This window comes from Macaca mulatta, chromosome 10 (genome assembly GCF_049350105.2).
Source record: "Macaca mulatta isolate MMU2019108-1 chromosome 10, T2T-MMU8v2.0, whole genome shotgun sequence".
NCBI classification, from domain to species: Eukaryota; Metazoa; Chordata; class Mammalia; order Primates; family Cercopithecidae; genus Macaca; species Macaca mulatta.
Window position 1 is genome coordinate 112845717 of NC_133415.1, and position 18383 is coordinate 112864099.

The following is an 18383-nucleotide window of genomic DNA, read 5'->3' on the forward strand; positions in this document are numbered from 1 at the left end:
TACACAACTGCAGCCTCATTTCCATTGTTTAAGGAATTAATTATCTTGGTGTATCTTTTCCGATAACAGCTTTCATTAAATTAAACCCAAGGCGTTTATATTCCCTGGAAATAACAGGCTGATTATATATGGTGGAAATGTGCTGGAATTTCTTGAGAAATCAGCACGTTGGCTATTGAGGGCTAGCTGGTGATCATAGGTACAGGTTTTGAAGTTAGATCGTCAGGATTAAAATCCAGGCTCTGCCATTGCTGGCTGTGTGGCCTTGAGCAAGTTACTTTACCTCTCTGTGTCTCGGCTTCCCCGTCTGTGCAATTTGGACAGTAAGAGTTCCTATCTCCCAGGCTTGTTGTAAGGATTAAATACCTTCATGTAATGATCAACAAGGTTAACTATGAACATGCTCACAAAGACACACGTGGGCTGTTCTGGTGCAATAGGGACGTGGCCTGGAAAGTCATTGCCACGTGACGTTCGGGACCACAGGGGATCAGACCTCATCGCTGTGCACAGATGGACAAGATCATAAAGAGGAAAAATTAGCATCGGGAAACTGGTTATTTATTTATGACTGAAAGCGGGAGAAATCTGCCCTAGGCATCTTCCCCTTTCCTCTCTTTGTTTCATGTGCTAAATAGAGGCGGTGCCTCCTCTCCACTCTGTTTCTTAATTGAGTAAACTCCGTGATCCTAAATGCAAACAAACATGGAGCCAGCACAAACAAGCCTGTGCTTCCTGCGTGCGCCACTTCTGAGGAGCAGCCTGAGCAACAGGTAAAGCGGCTGGGAGACAGAAACGCTGAAGAAGGCACCTCCAGGATTCGGCCTGAGAGCCCTGCAAGGTCAGCCCATGTGCTCCTTCTTTGTTAGACTGTTTGTTCATTCATTTGTTTATTCATTCCTTTATTCAAGTGGTTAGTGAGAACTTCCATGTGGAAGACAAAGACCTAGATCAAAAGGGGTGCATGGTCTAGGGAGGTAGGTGTGGACAAAGAGTCACGTAGGATGTCAGTGCTGAGATGCGGGCAGCCACGGGGAGCCATGGAAGCGGGCAGAAAGAAGACCCCAGAGCTCAGGGAAGGCCTGCAGGGCAAGTAGGGAGTTGTCAGCCCAGCAAAGAGCCAAGAGTGTGAGGAGAAGGTCTGCCAGTGCCTGAAGGGGAGAAGCCAAGGTTCACCAGCTTCAAGAGTTGATACAGTTGAAAGCATCATCTCTCCACGGCCAACATCCTGGGCTGTGGCTTTCGTTTGGGCACAGTGTGTGCCTGCAAAACCTCAACTGCATTTAGTCTGCCATTGATGGAATGAGAACTGTCCCCAAATTATTTACATTCAAATTTGGAAGCAACTGAAACCCAACAGTAGGAGATTCATTACCGTAATTCCATGGAAATGGAATAATATGCTGCCGTGAAAAGTGCTCAGATCTTTTATGGTTATGATAAATCTAATAATAAAATCTTGAGAGAATATGAGAATATATTTTTTAACATTTTCCTAGTTTTGTGAAAAAAGCCCCGAATATCTGTATAAGCCTAGATAAATGACAAGAAAGGAAGACAGTAAAATTTTTATAATGGTTATTGCTCAATGGTTGGATTTTTAAAAATACTCTTCTATAATTTCTAAATTTTATGCCCGGAGGATATATTACCTCCATAGTCAGAAAAATTATGAAAGGTATTTAAAACCCGAATTGGCTTTGGGATGCAGAATGCTTGGTTATTTCTTAAGTATGAGAATAACTCCCGCTCTGTCCCATTAGCACACATGTCGCAGGGAGTCTGATGTTGCTTGGTAAGTCTCTTTGGTCATTTCATACTAATGTCCTCTGTTTCCCCGATTGTTTCTCTGAGGTTGGGGCCGGGGATGGGGGTGTACTGTGCCTCCTGGATGTTTGTTTGCTACCAAAACATCCTCTCCTGTCTCTGTCTCATTGGTGCATTTTGATGAACGTGTATTGCCTGGTCACTGTCCGCTAATTACCAAATTACCAAACATTTGGGCTGAAAGGAAGCTGAGAGATCCTTAAACTCAATGAACCATTAGGCCTAAGACACACACACATACACACACACATGAATACACACAAACACACCAACAGCTTGGCTGCTCTAGGTGAAGCATGTGTGTATTTGAGGGAAATTTCCTTCCCCACCCATGGTCGTCCATTTGCCCATGAGCAGCTTCCGGGGCAGGTTTGTGAACTCCGTATAACACAGTGTGGAAAACACAAAGGCTTGCAGCCCTCTCTCTGTGGACGTGGGAACACGACTCTGTTTAAAACCCTTCAAAGCCGCCTTCTTGCTGTGTGATGCTGCCTGGGCCAGCAGGGCAGGTCACCACGCTGTCTCTTCAAAGCAGCTCGCTCCTGCCCACGGCGCTGGGCACAAGGGCAGCCACGAGTTGTTTGATTTCTGTGTCCCCAGCAGATGGTTTGGTGCATAGGGGCAGGGCCTGTCTGTCCCTCTCGCGGCTGTGTCCCAGGCTCTGTCCCCATGATGTGACTTTAGACAAGTTCCTCAGCATCTCTGTGTCCCTGTTCCCTCATTTGTAACATCAGGATATTGATAAGGATCATAGGAATAGGGATGTCCTTATGGAGCCTCATGAAAATGAAGAGTTCTCTGTGATGAGCCTAGAACCGTGGAGGGCAGCAAGTGCGTGCCATGGGAAGTCATCTCTTTATCACAGTTGTCATTGGCAACTATGACAGTTATTAAGGGCAGGGGTCTCCCACCTTCTGCATCCAGGCCTTGTCATTCTTAATCAAAGTTTTCTCCTTTCAAGGACTTTCAATGCCCTGAAAACGGAATGCCCCTCCCTGCCCTCCACCAGCTGCTGTGGAGTCCTGGACCCCTTGAACTTGCCTTGCTTAGTTCTTTGCAGGGGCCGCCTTGGATGCCGCCTCACTTCCCTCTTCTTGGCTCTGTGGCTGTCAGAGGGGCTGGGCACCAGGTTACTTAATCAGTTCCTGGGTGTTGACCGGCAGGAAAGAGTGGTTTCCGGTTCACATCCTGCCTGAGCCTGGGCGGGTGGAGGTGTCCTGCACTGAGTCTTGTGAAATTGTGTGGACTGCAACACCCAGCAGCGCTGTGAGTCCACCCTGAAATCCACAGTGACCCGCGCGGCATGTGCTGGGAATTGAACATTTGAGGAAAGAGCTGGGCTTCAGCAGATCAGGCCCGGTCAAGTCATTCCCACAGCTCAGGACCAGATGCTGCAAGCCCGCTTTGCAGCAGTTTGGCTGACTGCAAACTTTTACAACACAGGGCAAAAACCATTTAACACCTTTAAGGAAATTGGAAATGGGTTTTTCATGTGTGGTGGTGCTGAAAATTGAGAATAATGACAGAATTATTAAAAACAGCCTTCTCGCCTTAGATTCTTAATTGCCTCTGGTCTATAAAACTGACAAATAAGCACTGTAGAAGTCAAAGAGGAAATATTCCCTCTTGGGAGCCTTGGAGAATTGTCTCTGAATTCTTTTGTTGATGGGTTGTAAAAACTGCTTTTGAGGTAGATGGATGTAGAAGCAGAAGTACAGAGCGGGGAGCTGGGAGCAGGAGACCTGGGCTTGTCTCCTGAGTCTGTTTCCAGTGGGGCCTGAGGCTCCCATGTGAGGGAAAGTTTGAATGGACCAGGCACATGGGCTGCATGGGGTGACCGAGCTGCGGGCTCCATGGTGGCTCTGTGGGCAGCCAGCATGGGGATGGCTGAGATAAAGACAAGTAGTTTTCCTTCCTGCAGGGCTTCTCAGAGCCTTTACTGTGGTTATAATGATAGAAAACATGTATTAAGTCCTTACCCTGAACCAGAAACAATGCTAAAGGCTTTGCACATGGCCTCCTTTTTTTTTTTTTTTTAAATCATCATGTGTGAGGAGGGAAGCTTAGGCTTACAGATAGGGACTCATTGAGAGTGAGTGGAAGTGTCTGATCTTTAACCCAGTTCTGTCTGACCAAAAAGACTGTGCTCTAAGCACTATGCTTCCCTGCCTCTCTGTCCTGTTCAGAGAACTGTCGAGAAAGCCTCAAGATTGTGTATCCAGTGGTCCCATCCTCCTGATTGGAAGATGGCGGCTCAGAAGGCTAGGGCACCTTCTCCTGTCCTCCGAGTGGTTAGACGCACGTGTCCTCTTCTGTCCTCTGCTCTTCCAACATCCCTGTCTCTCTGGTGCTCTGGTGGCACCCCTTGGATCAGGGGTCGTGGGAGCACCTGGGCTGTTTGCATGGTTGTTGGTAAAGGATGTCCCGTCAAGGTGCCTGCCATCAAAGTGCCTTATTGCCTGAGTCCCAATCTCGGCTCCACAACTCTGTAGCTGTGTGACTTTGCACAACTTACTTAGCCTCTCTGTGCCTGAACATTCTTGTTTGTAGACAGTAAAGATAATTGTCCCTTACTCCTAGGTTTCACATTGGGTGTTTAGCAAGTTAACGTTTTTAACGTGTGAAGTCATAAGATGCAGGACTGGATGACGGCCCCACCCACAAGGGGTCGAGGATCTTCCTGAATTGCACTACTTATGGGACAGGTCTGCCAAGCAGCCCTTGTCAAGATCAAGATAGGTGATGAGTTCCTCCCACAAGGAAACAAGAGCATCAGAGAGACTGGAAAATAATCCCCCAGTGCCTTTTATCAAGTGGCCAGCAGATGGCAGAAGCAAGCCAGGAACAGAGCTTGTGCGCTGTGGCTGTGACAGCTACCTTTGAAAATCCCATGGTGTTTGGTGGTCGTATTAAGAGATCTCTAGTGTAGGCACATCCTTCATTCTAAGCAGGATTCCGAACAAACTCAGAACTGGCTTTGTGGCTGGTACCGAGGACCCAGGGGTCACGGCTGCTCCCCATGGGTGCTTGATGCCCATTGGTTTGTGTAAGTTAGTCCCCTGTAGGGAGGACAGGTGGTCCGTCCCGGGCTTTCTGGTCTGTACACCAAGGCCCAGGGATGGAAGTGGGGCCGCATGTCCCCATCATTAAACAGGACATTCTTGATAATAATCCCATAAGGCTTAATGTGATGGGTGTGGTCAATCATTCATTCATTCCTCGAGGATTTAGTGGGCAGCTACTCCGTGCCTCTGGGCTCCGAGGATGCAGCATGAGTGACACACGCAAGGCCCACGATGACCAGGGGGCTTACCTTCCAGGGAGAGGGAAGAAAATAACTGCTAGGGAGTTAAACAAGACAAAGTAGGAAAGGGCCAGCTGCAAGAATGAAATTACATAGGAGGCTGGTGGCAGGGGGCAGGGAAGCCTGAAGCACCTGACTGCCCAGAACAAGCCGCACCTGTGAGGACCTGGGACGGGCACTCCAGGCAGAGGGAGCAGCCAGAGCAAACCCTGGGAGGGGGGATGAGCCTCTTGTTGAAGAACTAGAAGGAGGCCAAGGTGGCTGAGCACAACACAGGAGGTGGAAGGAGGAACAGAGGGGCCCTGGGCCTGGCTACCTGCCGGCAGGATTAGGGGTGAGGATTCCACTTGGGAGACTGTGAATGGCCCAGTGTGAATGACAAAGCAGTTTCATGCAGTTCAGTCTGTCTGGCTAAGGGCACAGCCCTGAGGATTGGGCTCCGAGCTGTGCGGCTCCTCTGAGTCTGTGGACCCCTCTCCCAGGAGGATCAGGTTGCCCAGGTCAGCTGGAAATGTCTTCAAGCGAGTCCTTGCTGCGCTGAGGCTGCATCTTGCTGACATCATTTCCCCCGCAAGCGCTGGTCTCCCGGGGCCGCTGCCCCCTCTCATCTGCGCATCTAGCTCCCCTGCCAGGCCGGTGCTGTTTTCTGGGGGCTCACAGAGAAGCTCGGGCAGGTGGAGCCTGAGCAAGAGGCGCCATCCTCCCATCCAGCGTGTCATGGCTCCTCCCCGGGGCATGCTTAAAAGCCCAGACATGTTCTTCACATCTGAGAAAGCAGTTAAACGGACAATTCCTGGCAGACTCAGGTTCAAATCCTTATTAGGCTGTTAAGTGAGAGGGGATTTCATTTCCTTCCAGCCGCCCTGGGTCCTGCCACGGAGCAGCTGTCAGTGGGCTCTGCTGTGAGGTCTCCTCTTCCGGCTTTCCCACCTCCCAGGGTAACGTGGTGTGGGGAGGAAGCCGGGGACCTCTGGTGAATGGGAACCTGTGCAAAGAAGGAGCCGAGGGCAGGGAGAGGTGGGATAAGGCCCAGCGTGGGGGCCTGGAAGTGAGGCCAGCAGAGAGTCACTGAAAGGCCCTCGGAGAATACTTTCTGGGGGTGCAGTCAGGAAACACCTGTTTCCTCCTGTGTGATGCTCACATCCCAGCTGTGGACACACGCATATGTACATATATGCACATACAGGAACACACATGTGCACACAGGAACACATGCACACATGGGCACACACATAATACACATATACATGAATACACATGAATACACATATACAGACACACATTCACATATACATACACACATATACCTATGTATGCACATGTACGCTTACACATGCACATGCACGTATAGACCTACAGATACACACATAAATGTGCATCCTTATAGATGTGTACATATACAGCACACATGCGTGTACCCACAAATACTTATGCCCACATATACATAGATGTACAATACATATATACACATATAGGTATATACATCGATATATACTCACATGTGTATAAACACACATCTATATACACATGCCTATACATATATGCACATACATGCCCATATACACTTTTGCAAACACACACACTGCTATATTTAAATATGCACATGCATGCATATGTATACACATATACACATTTATACACGCATATACATGTACCGCCCATGTTAGCCGCCTGCACCCGAATCCTCAGCTCGAGGTCTGCTTTGAGGCAACCTTATATTAAGACAGCAGAGCCTGACACCTAGTAAATACTAAGCCCTCAGCAAAAGGTATGTGTGTGATATAGAGGGAGAAAAGATTCATGCATGCCTGCATGTGTGTATGTATGCATATGTGTACCAATATGCACTTGTAAATGTGGGAATCTATATGAGTGTACATGTGTTTATCTGTATGTATATATGCATGCATACAGATATGTGCTTGTATGTGTATGTCTATCTGATAGCTGTCTATATCCACATATGTATATGTATGCATATAGATGTGTGCATGTATATATATGTGTATATCTATATTATGTGTATGTGTAATGCATGTGTGTTGACATCAGTGCATGTGTGTATATGGTCAAGAATCAAGGTTATGTGATTCTAACACATAACATTGCCAGGTAAGTCCTGACAATGACTTGCAAGTGTGAGCCACGCAGGGGAGGACAGGCCTCATGAGTGGTGACAGGAGGTGGTTCAGGGTGCAGTCTTCCACAGCCAGGCATTCTTTGAAGGGCAGCTGCAGTGAAGGGCCTGGCTGCAGAGCCAGCCTGCCTGGGTCCAGATCCCACACTCACCACATCCTGAGGGAGCTTGGGGGAACTGCCTGTTCCCTCTGGGCTTAGTTTCTCATCAACACTAAGAAGACCCAGTTGAAACATGTTCATGGTGGAGTGCTTGCAACACCACCAGAGAGCAGGGGATTGTGAACGAGGCCGCCCTGGGGAAGCACAGGTGCGTTGGGGTGGATGGGTAACGAGGTATTGTGACAGGGGCACAAGGCGGCACTCAGCCTCCTTGTGTTTGTAGCACACTTTTGAACACTAGACTTTCTGGTGGCACCTATAGCACCCTTAAAAAGTGAATGCTGCTGCCCAAATTAAATCTGAGCAGACTGAGCTGAACGTCCCAGCATAACCTGAAACTCTCTGTGGCCCCATCTGCCTTGCTCTGAAGTCAGCATCCCGCTAAGAGAAGCAATAGACTCTCAAAGCAATTGGAAAAATGACTTGAGTTCATCCAAACCCTTTGAGGAGATCCAGTTGTTTCCACTCCTCCAAACCTCTGTCTGACTTTCCCTCCGATTCTCTCACCCCGTGTTTCTCCCTCCCATGGTCTCACTCCGGAGCTTTTCCAGAGCCCTTTTCTTTCCCAGAGGCTCCGCGGAGCCAGTCCTCACGGCTCCAGCCTTGTTTTCGGCTCCACGTTTTAGCATGAGGCGGACATGCTAAAGGGCAAACGGCACACGTGACATTTTCTTTAGTGGGTCGGGGAAGAGGAGGGCTGAACGTCTAGCATCCGAATGCATTTGTCCCTGCCACACACAGTCATTGCCCAATTACCTTTTGGGAGGCAAAACCAGTACTGATCCCTCCGCCCACCCCAGTTTTTCCTGATCTAAATTATCTACCTTAACAATGTGTTAACGTTTTACCCAAGTTCACTCAGAATAAGAAAGTGCCTGGAGGTGCCCACTAGAGGGTGGGTGCACGGCAGTGGGCATCTCAGCTCCCTGCCCACTGGGATCCTGCCAGATCATTCAGAGCCGCTCTGCAGTGTCACTCTCCTCCCCTCCCTCCCTTTCCTTGGGGTCTAGCCATTTCTAGCTCCCATGTTGCTCCTCCCAAGCTGGATTAACCTAGCTTCTGTCTTTCACCTGTTACCTCATTTGCGCAGTTAACATTTTACGCACATCCCTTACAGTGTAGAAGGAAAGCATGATTCCAATCTGACTCCATTCAGTGCAGTTAAATACTGCATGTGAACATCACCACCCAGAAGTTCATCCAATGTAGACTCATTAGAAAGCAGGAGTTGTAAATGTTTGCATTGTGCAAGCCTCCTTAGCATATTGCTATCTAGGCGTTGAAGAGTGTTTTAAGAGATATTTGGAAAATTGGTTGGGGATTGTTTTTTGTTGGCCTGGGAATGTATTATTATTTTTTCCCTGTTCACGTAAAGGGATGAAGCCCTGATGTCTGAAAATTTGCTCTCCAAAGTGTTTCCAGGAATTGACAATGTTTGGATAACGAGGGGTGTCTGTACTTTCCTCGACCGAAATTGCTGGTAGAGGGGGATGTTTTTGTGTGATTGGGCAAGGTCAAACACAGCATTGAATCAGGAAGAACAGGACCTGACGTGATGAATCCCTGCCTCACCTCGCCGTTAACAAGAGACAGAATAAATGCCCCAAGAAGCCTGCACCATGAACGCTTGACGGCAATCCTTTCTCAGGGCTTCGCTGCTCGCTGTCAGGCAGCAGCCACACTACCCAGGGCAGTGGGGAAGGCGTCGTGCAGTCACACTGCAGCAGGAGGCCGGTCACATCCAGGGGCTCCACCAAGCCAGGATGCAGAGCTCAGCCTGTCTCATGGCACAGGCTCAGGGTGCTCAGAGCTTATAATTAATTAGAGCCACAGCTGATTGATTTTTTTCAAGGCTGGCACTCAAGCTGGGTGCCGGAGAAGACGATGAGTCTGCAGTGCCAAAGTGCTGCCTGGCCTGTCAGGAACCAGCTGCAGCTGGGATTCTCTGCACCCTTCGCCACGGCAAGCTGGGGTAGCCACAAGCCCTGCCTGTCCAACATGGGGTCAGGCGGGCATGCCTGCTGTGTCTGGCAGCCTCGACACCCCCAGATTCTGCTGGAAGATGCTCGTGGCCCAAAAGCTCATTTTGTAGTTGCTCTACCCTGAGATGCAGCTTCTGTGCTGGCAGGATTAACGCAAACAGAATCTGCTTGGCTCATTCCTTGCCGGGCCTCAACAGGCCTGCATCACACTGTCTGTCAGGGAGAGCCACTCGGTGATACTGTTAATTAAAACCATGACTTTGGGGGCAAGAAAAAAGTTAAAAACGCTGAAGTCATCTTCCCTAATAGAAATCTATTTTGGAGGTGCTCACAGAGGTCAGGCTGACCAGAAAAACACACAAACCATAAATAAGTTCAAACAGTTTTTTGTAATTTACTTAACTTGGTGCCTGGAGGCGTCACGGGGAGAGGTGCCTGGCATCAGCACAGGGTGGGGGTGGCCACCCTCATCTCTAGCCCCTGGGCCCCAGGGCTGAAAGGAGGGAGAGAGCTGAACTTTCTTGGAAGAATGTGGAACTGCTGAGTAGAAGCTTTGGAATTTGCTGACCCAGGCATCTGGGAGTGGAGCCTGACCGGCCATCTCTGCGCCAAGCTATCTATAGTCCGATGGCTATTTTCAATTGGAAATTCATTTTAAAGTGGTGGCAGTGATGGGGGAGTGGCTGTATCTGTAATCCATTATTTCACACACAGAATTCCCTTCTTTCGTTTTTTTCTGGCCAAAGTCGCTGCTTTGAACGTGGATGGGTCTTGGAGCCCAAGACTGAGCTGGCTGCTTGGAGAAAAATTGGAGGGATTTGAAAAGGCCCGAGGGAGGGTGTCCTCTGAGCAGAAAACATCTCAAATGTGTAGGCCCACGCCTTCTGCAGTGCAGGGAATAGGACTCTGGCTTTGGCGGACCTAACTCAGTCTCAGGGTTCTGGGGCTAATTTGTGAAATTACCTCTCCCCTCAAGACTGGGAGAGAACGGCCTTACATAAGTGCAATTTAATTCCCTCGATTGTGGTCTTCTTTAATAAAAAACCAAAATTTATTCTCTCTCCTTCTAGTTTCCCATTGAAAGTCACAAGAAATGAGGCTGGGGTGGAGGGCCTGGAGTTGCTATGGAAGGATGATATCTAGAGCCCACTATGGGATGGATGGTCATTGGTGTCACGGACTGTGGTGTAGACATTGTCTCCTGTGCCAGGATGTGACCTGGTCCTCCACCCCTTTGCCTTTGAAGCTGTGCCTGCTTGTGATCCGGGAGCAGCACGCACCCACAGAACCCAGCCCACCCTGCAGGAAGTGGGAGAGCTCCCCGGGCACTCTGGTGCTGAGGAAGCACAGCTTAAAGAGGAAATTTCCCTGAAATGCATACAGACCTCCTTCCAGAATGTTCTAGAAGAAGCACAAGTTAAACAGGAAATTTCTCTAAAATGCATACGGACCTCATTCCAGAATGTTCTGGAAGGAAGCACAACTTAAAGAGGAAATTTCCCTGAAATGTGCACAGACCTCCTTCCAGAATGTTCTGGAAGGAAGCACAACTTAAAGAGGAAATTTCCCTGAAATGCATGCAGATCTCCTTCCAGAATGTTCTCTAAATCCTCTTCCAATTCAACTGTCATCACCACAGAACCCACACCCCATGATAAATGGCCAGAGTCCTTATTGTCTTTGTTTTACTCCAGGCGTCTGGGGCCACTAACAAGGAGGTGGAGGTCTCAAGGATATTGTCAATGGATTCTGTCAGAGGCCAGACTGTAAATGGCTGTCTTCTGTGACAGCATCAGTCCAGTTACAAATCTCCGGGTTCCATGATAAAGGATTTGGCTGGGCAGTGGCCCTGGTTTCTTGGAGGAAACCTCTACATCCCTGAAACTTCCTGATAGGAGAATCTATGTTATTCATGGTGGGCTTTTCCAACCATACCTGAGTTTATGCTCATGAAATTACCAGGATGGAAGCTGACCACACCAGAAAGGTGAACCTGGTGATTGGAGACTTGGGGCTTTGACCAACACAACGTCAGTCCTCCAGCGAGGGGAGGAGGGCTGGAGACTGAGTTTAATTGCGTGGGCAGTGAGTTGATCAATCATGCCTCTGTAATGAAACTCCAATAAAAATTCTGGACATGGGCTCAGGTGAGCTCCCAATTAGTGAACACATCAAGGTGCCTGGGGATGACATGTCCCGATCCACAGGGTGATGCCATGGAACCTTCCAGGCCTGGCCCTATGCATCTCTTCACTGGGCTGGGCTGTATTTCCACCCTTTGATAATAACACTGTAATCTTGTCACTGCAGTAGTTTCCTGAGTTTTGCCAGTTGTTCTGGCCAATTATGAAACCTGAGGGGGTTGTGGGAAATGCCAAATTTTTGGCCAGTTGGCCAGAAGCGCCAGTTCTGGGGAGCCTGGAACTCCTAGCTGGAAATTCTTGTGGGCACTGTGCCTGGCCTCTGACGTCTGAGCCGGTTCTGGGTGTCGTGTGTTGGGATGGCATTGCAGTCCCTAAAGCAAGTTCTGGGGAATGGTAGGAATGCATCTCTGCATCTATATTTCCATTCGGTCCCGGTCTAAAGCGGCTGGTCCTCAGAATTGTCTAGGGGGGTTTTAGAAAGAAGAGCCTTCTGGAACCCTTCCTGAACAATTCTGATCCCGTAGGCCTGCAATGGGCCCTGGAGTCTGTATTTTTGAAAAGCTTTCCTAAGTAGTACTGAGGCAGAATCATCTTTAAGACTAAGTTTCCAGTGCAGCTAAGCATACCTCCCCAAAAGAGAAAATCTGTTTGAAAGAAGGGAAAATGCAGAAAATTGGGGAGGCCATTCCCCAACATTCTAACAAGTCAGGGAACAAAGGGGCAGCAGATAGAAAGTTCCATGCTGGGAGGTCAGTGCTGCAGCCTGCATCCTTGGGCTGAGGTCAGTCTATGAAAAGGCAGATTTGGTGACCCTGCATCCCTTTCTGGGTGCTGAGCTCTGGAGACACATGTGAGGCCTTCTTGCCTCTCCATATGTCCCCCCTTGGACCTTTCAGATTTCCTTACGGTCCTGACAGCAGTGTCCTCTGATGGGATGCACATGCTCGGCTCGGTGACCAGCTGGAAGCCCTAGCTGCTGCTGGCAGGGGCCAGGACCCTCAGCTCCGAGGGTTTGAGTGGACAGACTGCATACCTTGCATCTGGGGTGAGGAAGAATGTCCTAAGAACTGGGTGGCGCACGAGGAATTCACGTGACAGCTTCTCAAGCTCGTGGCCTTCTCCTTCTCTCCTAAAACTGCCCTGAGCTGCCTCTGTCTCCCACCGGGGTGACAGTCACATCTCCTCTCTGATCTCCCTGCTTCTCATCTTGCCCCTGTGCAGCCTGTTCTCCACACAGGGCGATCCGCTAACAAGTCAACCAGCCATGTCTTTCCCTTGCTTGAAATCCTCCGAGGTTCCCTTGCACTGTGAAAATTAGAGCAAGAGCCCCAGGGATCTGTCCCTGCCTGTTTCCTTCCCCTCACTTGGTCCTGTCATGCACCAAACCATAGCCACATGGTTTTTACTTTCTGTTTTTCAAAGAATTTCAAATTCTCTTCTCCCACAGGGCCTTTGCACAAGCTTTTCCCACAGCCTGCAACACCTACCCTTCTTTCCTACACTTGACTTGTTCCCAGAAATTCGTCATCCTGTCTTAAATGTCACCTTCAGAGAGGCCTTCTTCAGCCCAGATACATAGGTAGGTCGACCCTATTGTTGTCTGTGACATTATCTTCTTGATGTCTTTTTGGAATTGATCACACTTTTAAATATATATTTGTTTTTCCCGTCTCTTCCACAGGGCTGTTGAATGTTGCATGGACCTGTGTCCGGCACAGAGAATGTGCTTGGTTTAGTAGAGTAATTAATATAAGCGGCAGCAGTGAATAACCCAGACAATGTCAATGGCTTATCTTGGAAAGATTTCTTACTTTTTTTTTTTTTTTTTCTTGAGACAGAGTCTCACTCTTGTCACCCAGTTTGGAGTGCAATGGTGCAATCCCGGCTCACTACAACCTCTGCTGGTCTCAAACTCCTAACCTCAGGTGATCCCCCCACCTCGGTCTCCCAAAGTGCTGGGATTATAGGTGTGAGCCACTGTGCCCAGCCAGAAAGGTTTATTTCTTGATCACATGACTTAGCCAGCACAGGTGGGTGTGGACCTCTGCTCTCCCCACTCCACCTAAAGAACCTTCTCCACCTCTTGGTCTCCTTACCTGGAATATGTGGCCTATGAGGTTTGCCAAAGAGGAGAAAATGGAGACATACTGGCTGTTATCAGCCTGGCAGCCACAGGCTTACTTCTGTTCTTGGTCCATTTGCCTGACCAGTCCTATGGCTCCCACCTCCTGCAGGAGAGTGGAGGACAGAGGAGGCAGGAAGGACACTAGGAAGGGTGGGGAGGGAGGAGAGCCGCACAGCTGGAGGGGGTAGGGGGGATGCTGGGTAGGCGCTGCTGGGAGGAGGGTAGGCACTGCCGGGAGGAGGGATGCCACTGGGTGGGCACTGTTGGGAGGAGGAACACTGGGTGGGCATTTCTGGGAGGAAGATGGGTGCTGCTGGGAGGAGGGATGCTGGGTGGGCATTTCTGGGAGGAGGGGGCTGGGGAAGAGCCACACAACCCGAGGTCCGTGGCGGGAGGAGATGACAAGAAGCAGGGAGAACACCAATGGAATAAACTCTGCAGCTTCCTTCAGATCATCCCTGCACAGGTGTTTCTCAAAACTCATGTTCAGTGAGAACAGCAGGCATAGACTCCGGACAAACCCTCCGTCTCCTTTCACGTTAGGTCGGCCCACGGGCTGGAGTGTCTGCGTCTTGGCTGGCCCGGCAGTATACATGTCAAGCAGTGCGCAAAGACTCCACAGCCATTCATAGGCACTGCTGGCCTCATGCCCCAGACGGCCCTGGGACGATGGGCCACTAAGGGAAATAAATGATCACGTGACCTCCAGCCCGCTTCAGGGCCGCTCTTGTTCCCCATGCCACCTCCCCCCTTCCTATGGGCTCCCAAGAAATGGGTGGCAGAGACCAGCCCGGTGATCTACCTCCTGCCTTCCCATGACTTCCTCCCAGTCCCGTGCATCTCATGTTTAATTATGAGGCTGTGGAAGAAGGTGGTGATATTAATTATAGGGCTGAGGTTGTGTTACTTGGAGAAAGTCAGTGCACATGTAATTTGATTTTCCTCAAGAAGGAAAATTATATTTTTTTCTGATCTCAAAAATAATTCCAGGGAAATAAATGTGTACAATCACACTTTGGGGTTTTAAACTAATGAGTTTCAGTTTTAAAAAATGTTAAAAACCTTTCTATTTGGAGAAAGCTGGAAGAATCCACTTTGGGATCTGGAGGTTCTCAGGAGCTGTGTTACCTGGGAGTGGTCTCGCTGGTCGGTAGCAGCTTTAGTATGAGAAGGGGCGTGGAATCCCGACTTAGGCAGGGAAGGCTTTGCTGAAGAGGTGAAAAGCCCAGCTTAGGGCTGGGTTTTCTACAGACCAGGAACAAGAGCATTGCTTGGCAAGATTTCTTATCTGCTCAGAGTTAACATGCAGATTCCAAAGGATAAGATGGGGAGAATTTGACATGTTTTGGTGGAAATAAGTCAAAAGAAGGCTAATATTAGCAATAACAATGATAATAACAACCCTTAATTGTGCCCGTGTTAGGTCCCAGGCCCTATTCTAAGTGTTGCGAGTGCACTTTGTCATTTAATCTCACGGAGTTCTGAAGGTGCTTCCCAGGTTTGTCCCCATCACACAGATGAGGCAATTGTTCTGTTAAGACTGTTCTTGGGTCATTATGTCAGCAACGAAATCGGTGCTGCCATTATTAAACCCTTACTGTGTGCTGGCATTTGTGTATGCATGCATGTGTGTGTGTGCACACATGTGTGTTTGCGTGTACAGGTGCACATGTGTGTGTTGTGTGCATGTGTGTGCACATGTGGAAAGAAAGTGACCTGTGTGGGAATGGAGAATTCCAACCCAGGAGGAGGCTGTGCCTGGGGCTGCCACGAGAAGTGGAAGCCATAGCCATGTTGGTGCCGCTTCGAGAAATGGGTTCCAAACGCACATTTCTTTCCAGTTCTCTGTGTGACCTTGGGCAAGTCACTTCAGTTCCCTGACCTTTGTTTTTAAAAATATGTTTTAAATGTATATAACCATGGACCATGAATAATCACAAGGTGGAGGTGTGCCCGCTCAGACCCAGAGCTGGCACAGGGACCTCTCCCAGAAGGCTGCAGGGCTTCCCTCCCAACCCTCCAACTGCTCACTTGCTGAGCCTGTGCTTATCTGTTCAGTGGAACTGCTGTGTGCCACGCTCCTCAGAAGTAAAGCCACCAGGCAAGTGTGACACTCTGTGCCCAGCTTGATGCAAAGCCCCTTGTGTGTGCAATCTTACTGACCTCCCAAATAACATAGCAAGGTCAGTACTGTCACTTTCCCCACTTTGAAGATGAGGAGAGCACAAATTCTAGACGGAAATGGAGGTCATGCAGTGGAAATAGGATCCAGACAGATGAGTCCAATCTCGAGCCTGAATCCTTCCATTCCACACTATGCCTGAAGCTCTGTCTCTCTTCCTAGTTGATTCTCCCCACTTCCCCACCCCCAGATGTATCCCATCACTGCCTGGTGGACAGTAGCCATGACTGAGTTTTGGTAAAGGTTGCTGAATAATCAGGCTGCTGGGTAATGTTTCCATTTCACCTCTCCCAGTCATCATGGGGTCCCATGAAAAAGGCAGCTCAAACTGTAAATGACTCAAAGGAAGGACAGAAACGTCTTCTGTTTGCACCTACCCTAAGGATTTGGGGTAGACAATGGGAATTTACTAACTACGAATTCCACTGCTTTCCTTGCTGAAAGAGAGGCGTGGAATCAACGCTGAGTGAAGGCATCAAGTTTAAGCTGCTAATTACTTCCTGATCATGCGGAATAAAAGCTACATCCCTTGAAATACACCAGGCAGCTAAACATAATCTTTGCCTTTGCCTGGTGTTGGTTAAGGAATCCAGATGTTACTGCAATAACCACTCCATAAACAAACAGAACACCCAGCTGTGAGAACTGGCTTCTCAGCATTCGTCCCAGCAGAGGCTCTTCCGGGGCTGGGTTCTGACGGTTCCCCTGTTTTAGCACAGCTCTTGTTGGCAGGCAGATGGCTACGAGCACAGCCACAGGCTGAAGGTGAGTCCAGCACAGAACTTCCTGATGGTGAACAGGAGTAAATATGGGGCCCACCCAAAACCTTTGTCTGCTGACTTCTTAGCAAACGGAGGCAGCTCCAGGCTCTGGAGAGTTTGGGTATAGGAGACCATGACTTGAGCGGACTGATATAAGTGGAATGCAAACATATTTAGATGGCACAAGTTAATTTAGATTTATCAATGCTAATACGGAAAAAGCTAGTACTTATTGGGGCTTATTAGATTTTTAGTCTGAATCCTCACAACTTACGAGGGTGTTCATTTTACAGACTGATCTCGTGTGATTTCCCCAAAGATGCCCGATAAGTATATGGTGAAAGTAGAATTTGAATACAGAAGACCTGGCTCTGCTACTTTCTGTGTTTCTGTTTGGTTCAAACCAGCCTTTCTTCTTTCAAAACAACTTCAATGGAACTCATGGTTTTGGAAAATAAACTTGATTTTGAGATTCAGACAATAAGTGCATTTTTAATGTTTATTCTTTTATCTTGGATCTATTTATGAAATGATACGTGCTCACTCAGTGTCAACATTTCAGACAACACAGACAGTACAATGACAAATTGGGGATCAGCTCCAATCTCAGCCCCCCATTTAATATGTTGCTGAATATTCTTCTGAACAGAGTCCATCCCACACTGTCCCATGGTACAAGACGCTCCAAGGGGCTGAAGAGAGAGGGACTTCTGCAGTCAACACATCTGGGACACTCTTGGACAGTCACAATGTGCATTTGGATATTAAAGGCTCTGAAAAGTTCTGCACCAAATAAACCCCCGGATTGGCTTGATCCAATGCCACGTTTCCAAAACCTACTTGCCCATGGGACACCTTAGTCCATAACACAGGTTGGCATTTCTTCTAGAGAGTGTGCTCTGAAAAACACTGGTCTCACAACACCGTGCATTCATCCAGCAGGTATTTACCAAGCAGGGACTTTGGGCCAGGTCCGTGTTAGGCTCTGGAGGTGGACCAGTCAGCCCTGGCCCCCATGGTGTCACTTCTCATGGGAGAGGCAGCACAGAAGTCATTGAGAAAATGAAGAAACACACAGGTACTTTCAGATGCTGATAATGACTACCACGAGAAAAAAGAGCTCCAGGTGGTGTCATTTTGAGACAATCTTCTCAACAATGAGACAGAATGAACCATGCAAACTTTGGGGTCTATGATGGTTTTAGGAAAGAGCTAGAGTGAAGAATCCTTTGACATATATTGATACAAATAAAGATACATGTGTATAATTTTATGTAATTGACATCACATTATATGCTGGCACCTGCCTTTTGTAAATGTCACAAATGAAATGCCTTAATGAAAATGTCAAAGGTAATATTACCAATCAATAAATATATTTCGCCATCATGTTTAATTTCTGCAGAGCAGTTATTCAAGCACATACTGCATTTTTCTTAGTCACCCACTGGTGGGAATAGAAAGTTTTCTCATGCATGCATTTTTCCCACTTCTGAAATGATCTCCTTAGAATAAATTCCCCGAATTGGATTGCTGGGTTCAAAGGCATGAACATTTTACATTTTTATACAATAATGTCAAACCACCTTCCATAAATGATGCTTACTTTACTTTCCCTCCAAGACTGCATGAAAATGCCCATTTTCCTAAATGCTTGCTATGACTGGTTTCCAACTACATTTTAATTCTTGTTCAATCTGATAGGCAAAAAATGATATTTAATTTTTATTTGATTGATAATGAGCTTGAATGTGCCCATT

General features: G+C 48.3%; 1 protein-coding gene and 2 long non-coding RNA genes across 3 annotated transcripts in view; all 3 read left to right on the plus strand.

Annotated features, from left to right (window-relative positions):
- The window catches only part of LOC107000344 (uncharacterized), a 246946-nt gene that overhangs the window by 15573 nt on the left and 212990 nt on the right, over positions 1-18383 (plus strand). The gene's annotated exons all lie outside the window — the stretch shown is intronic.
- On the plus strand, positions 485-18012 carry LOC114670521 (uncharacterized). The gene is made up of 3 exons (XR_003720193.2): positions 485-841; positions 13003-13134; positions 16917-18012. It is a non-coding gene; the product is annotated as an uncharacterized LOC114670521 (long non-coding RNA).
- LOC144332256 (uncharacterized) lies at positions 3013-5018 on the plus strand. Its single transcript, XR_013400158.1, has 2 exons — positions 3013-3093; positions 4408-5018. It is a non-coding gene; the product is annotated as an uncharacterized LOC144332256 (long non-coding RNA).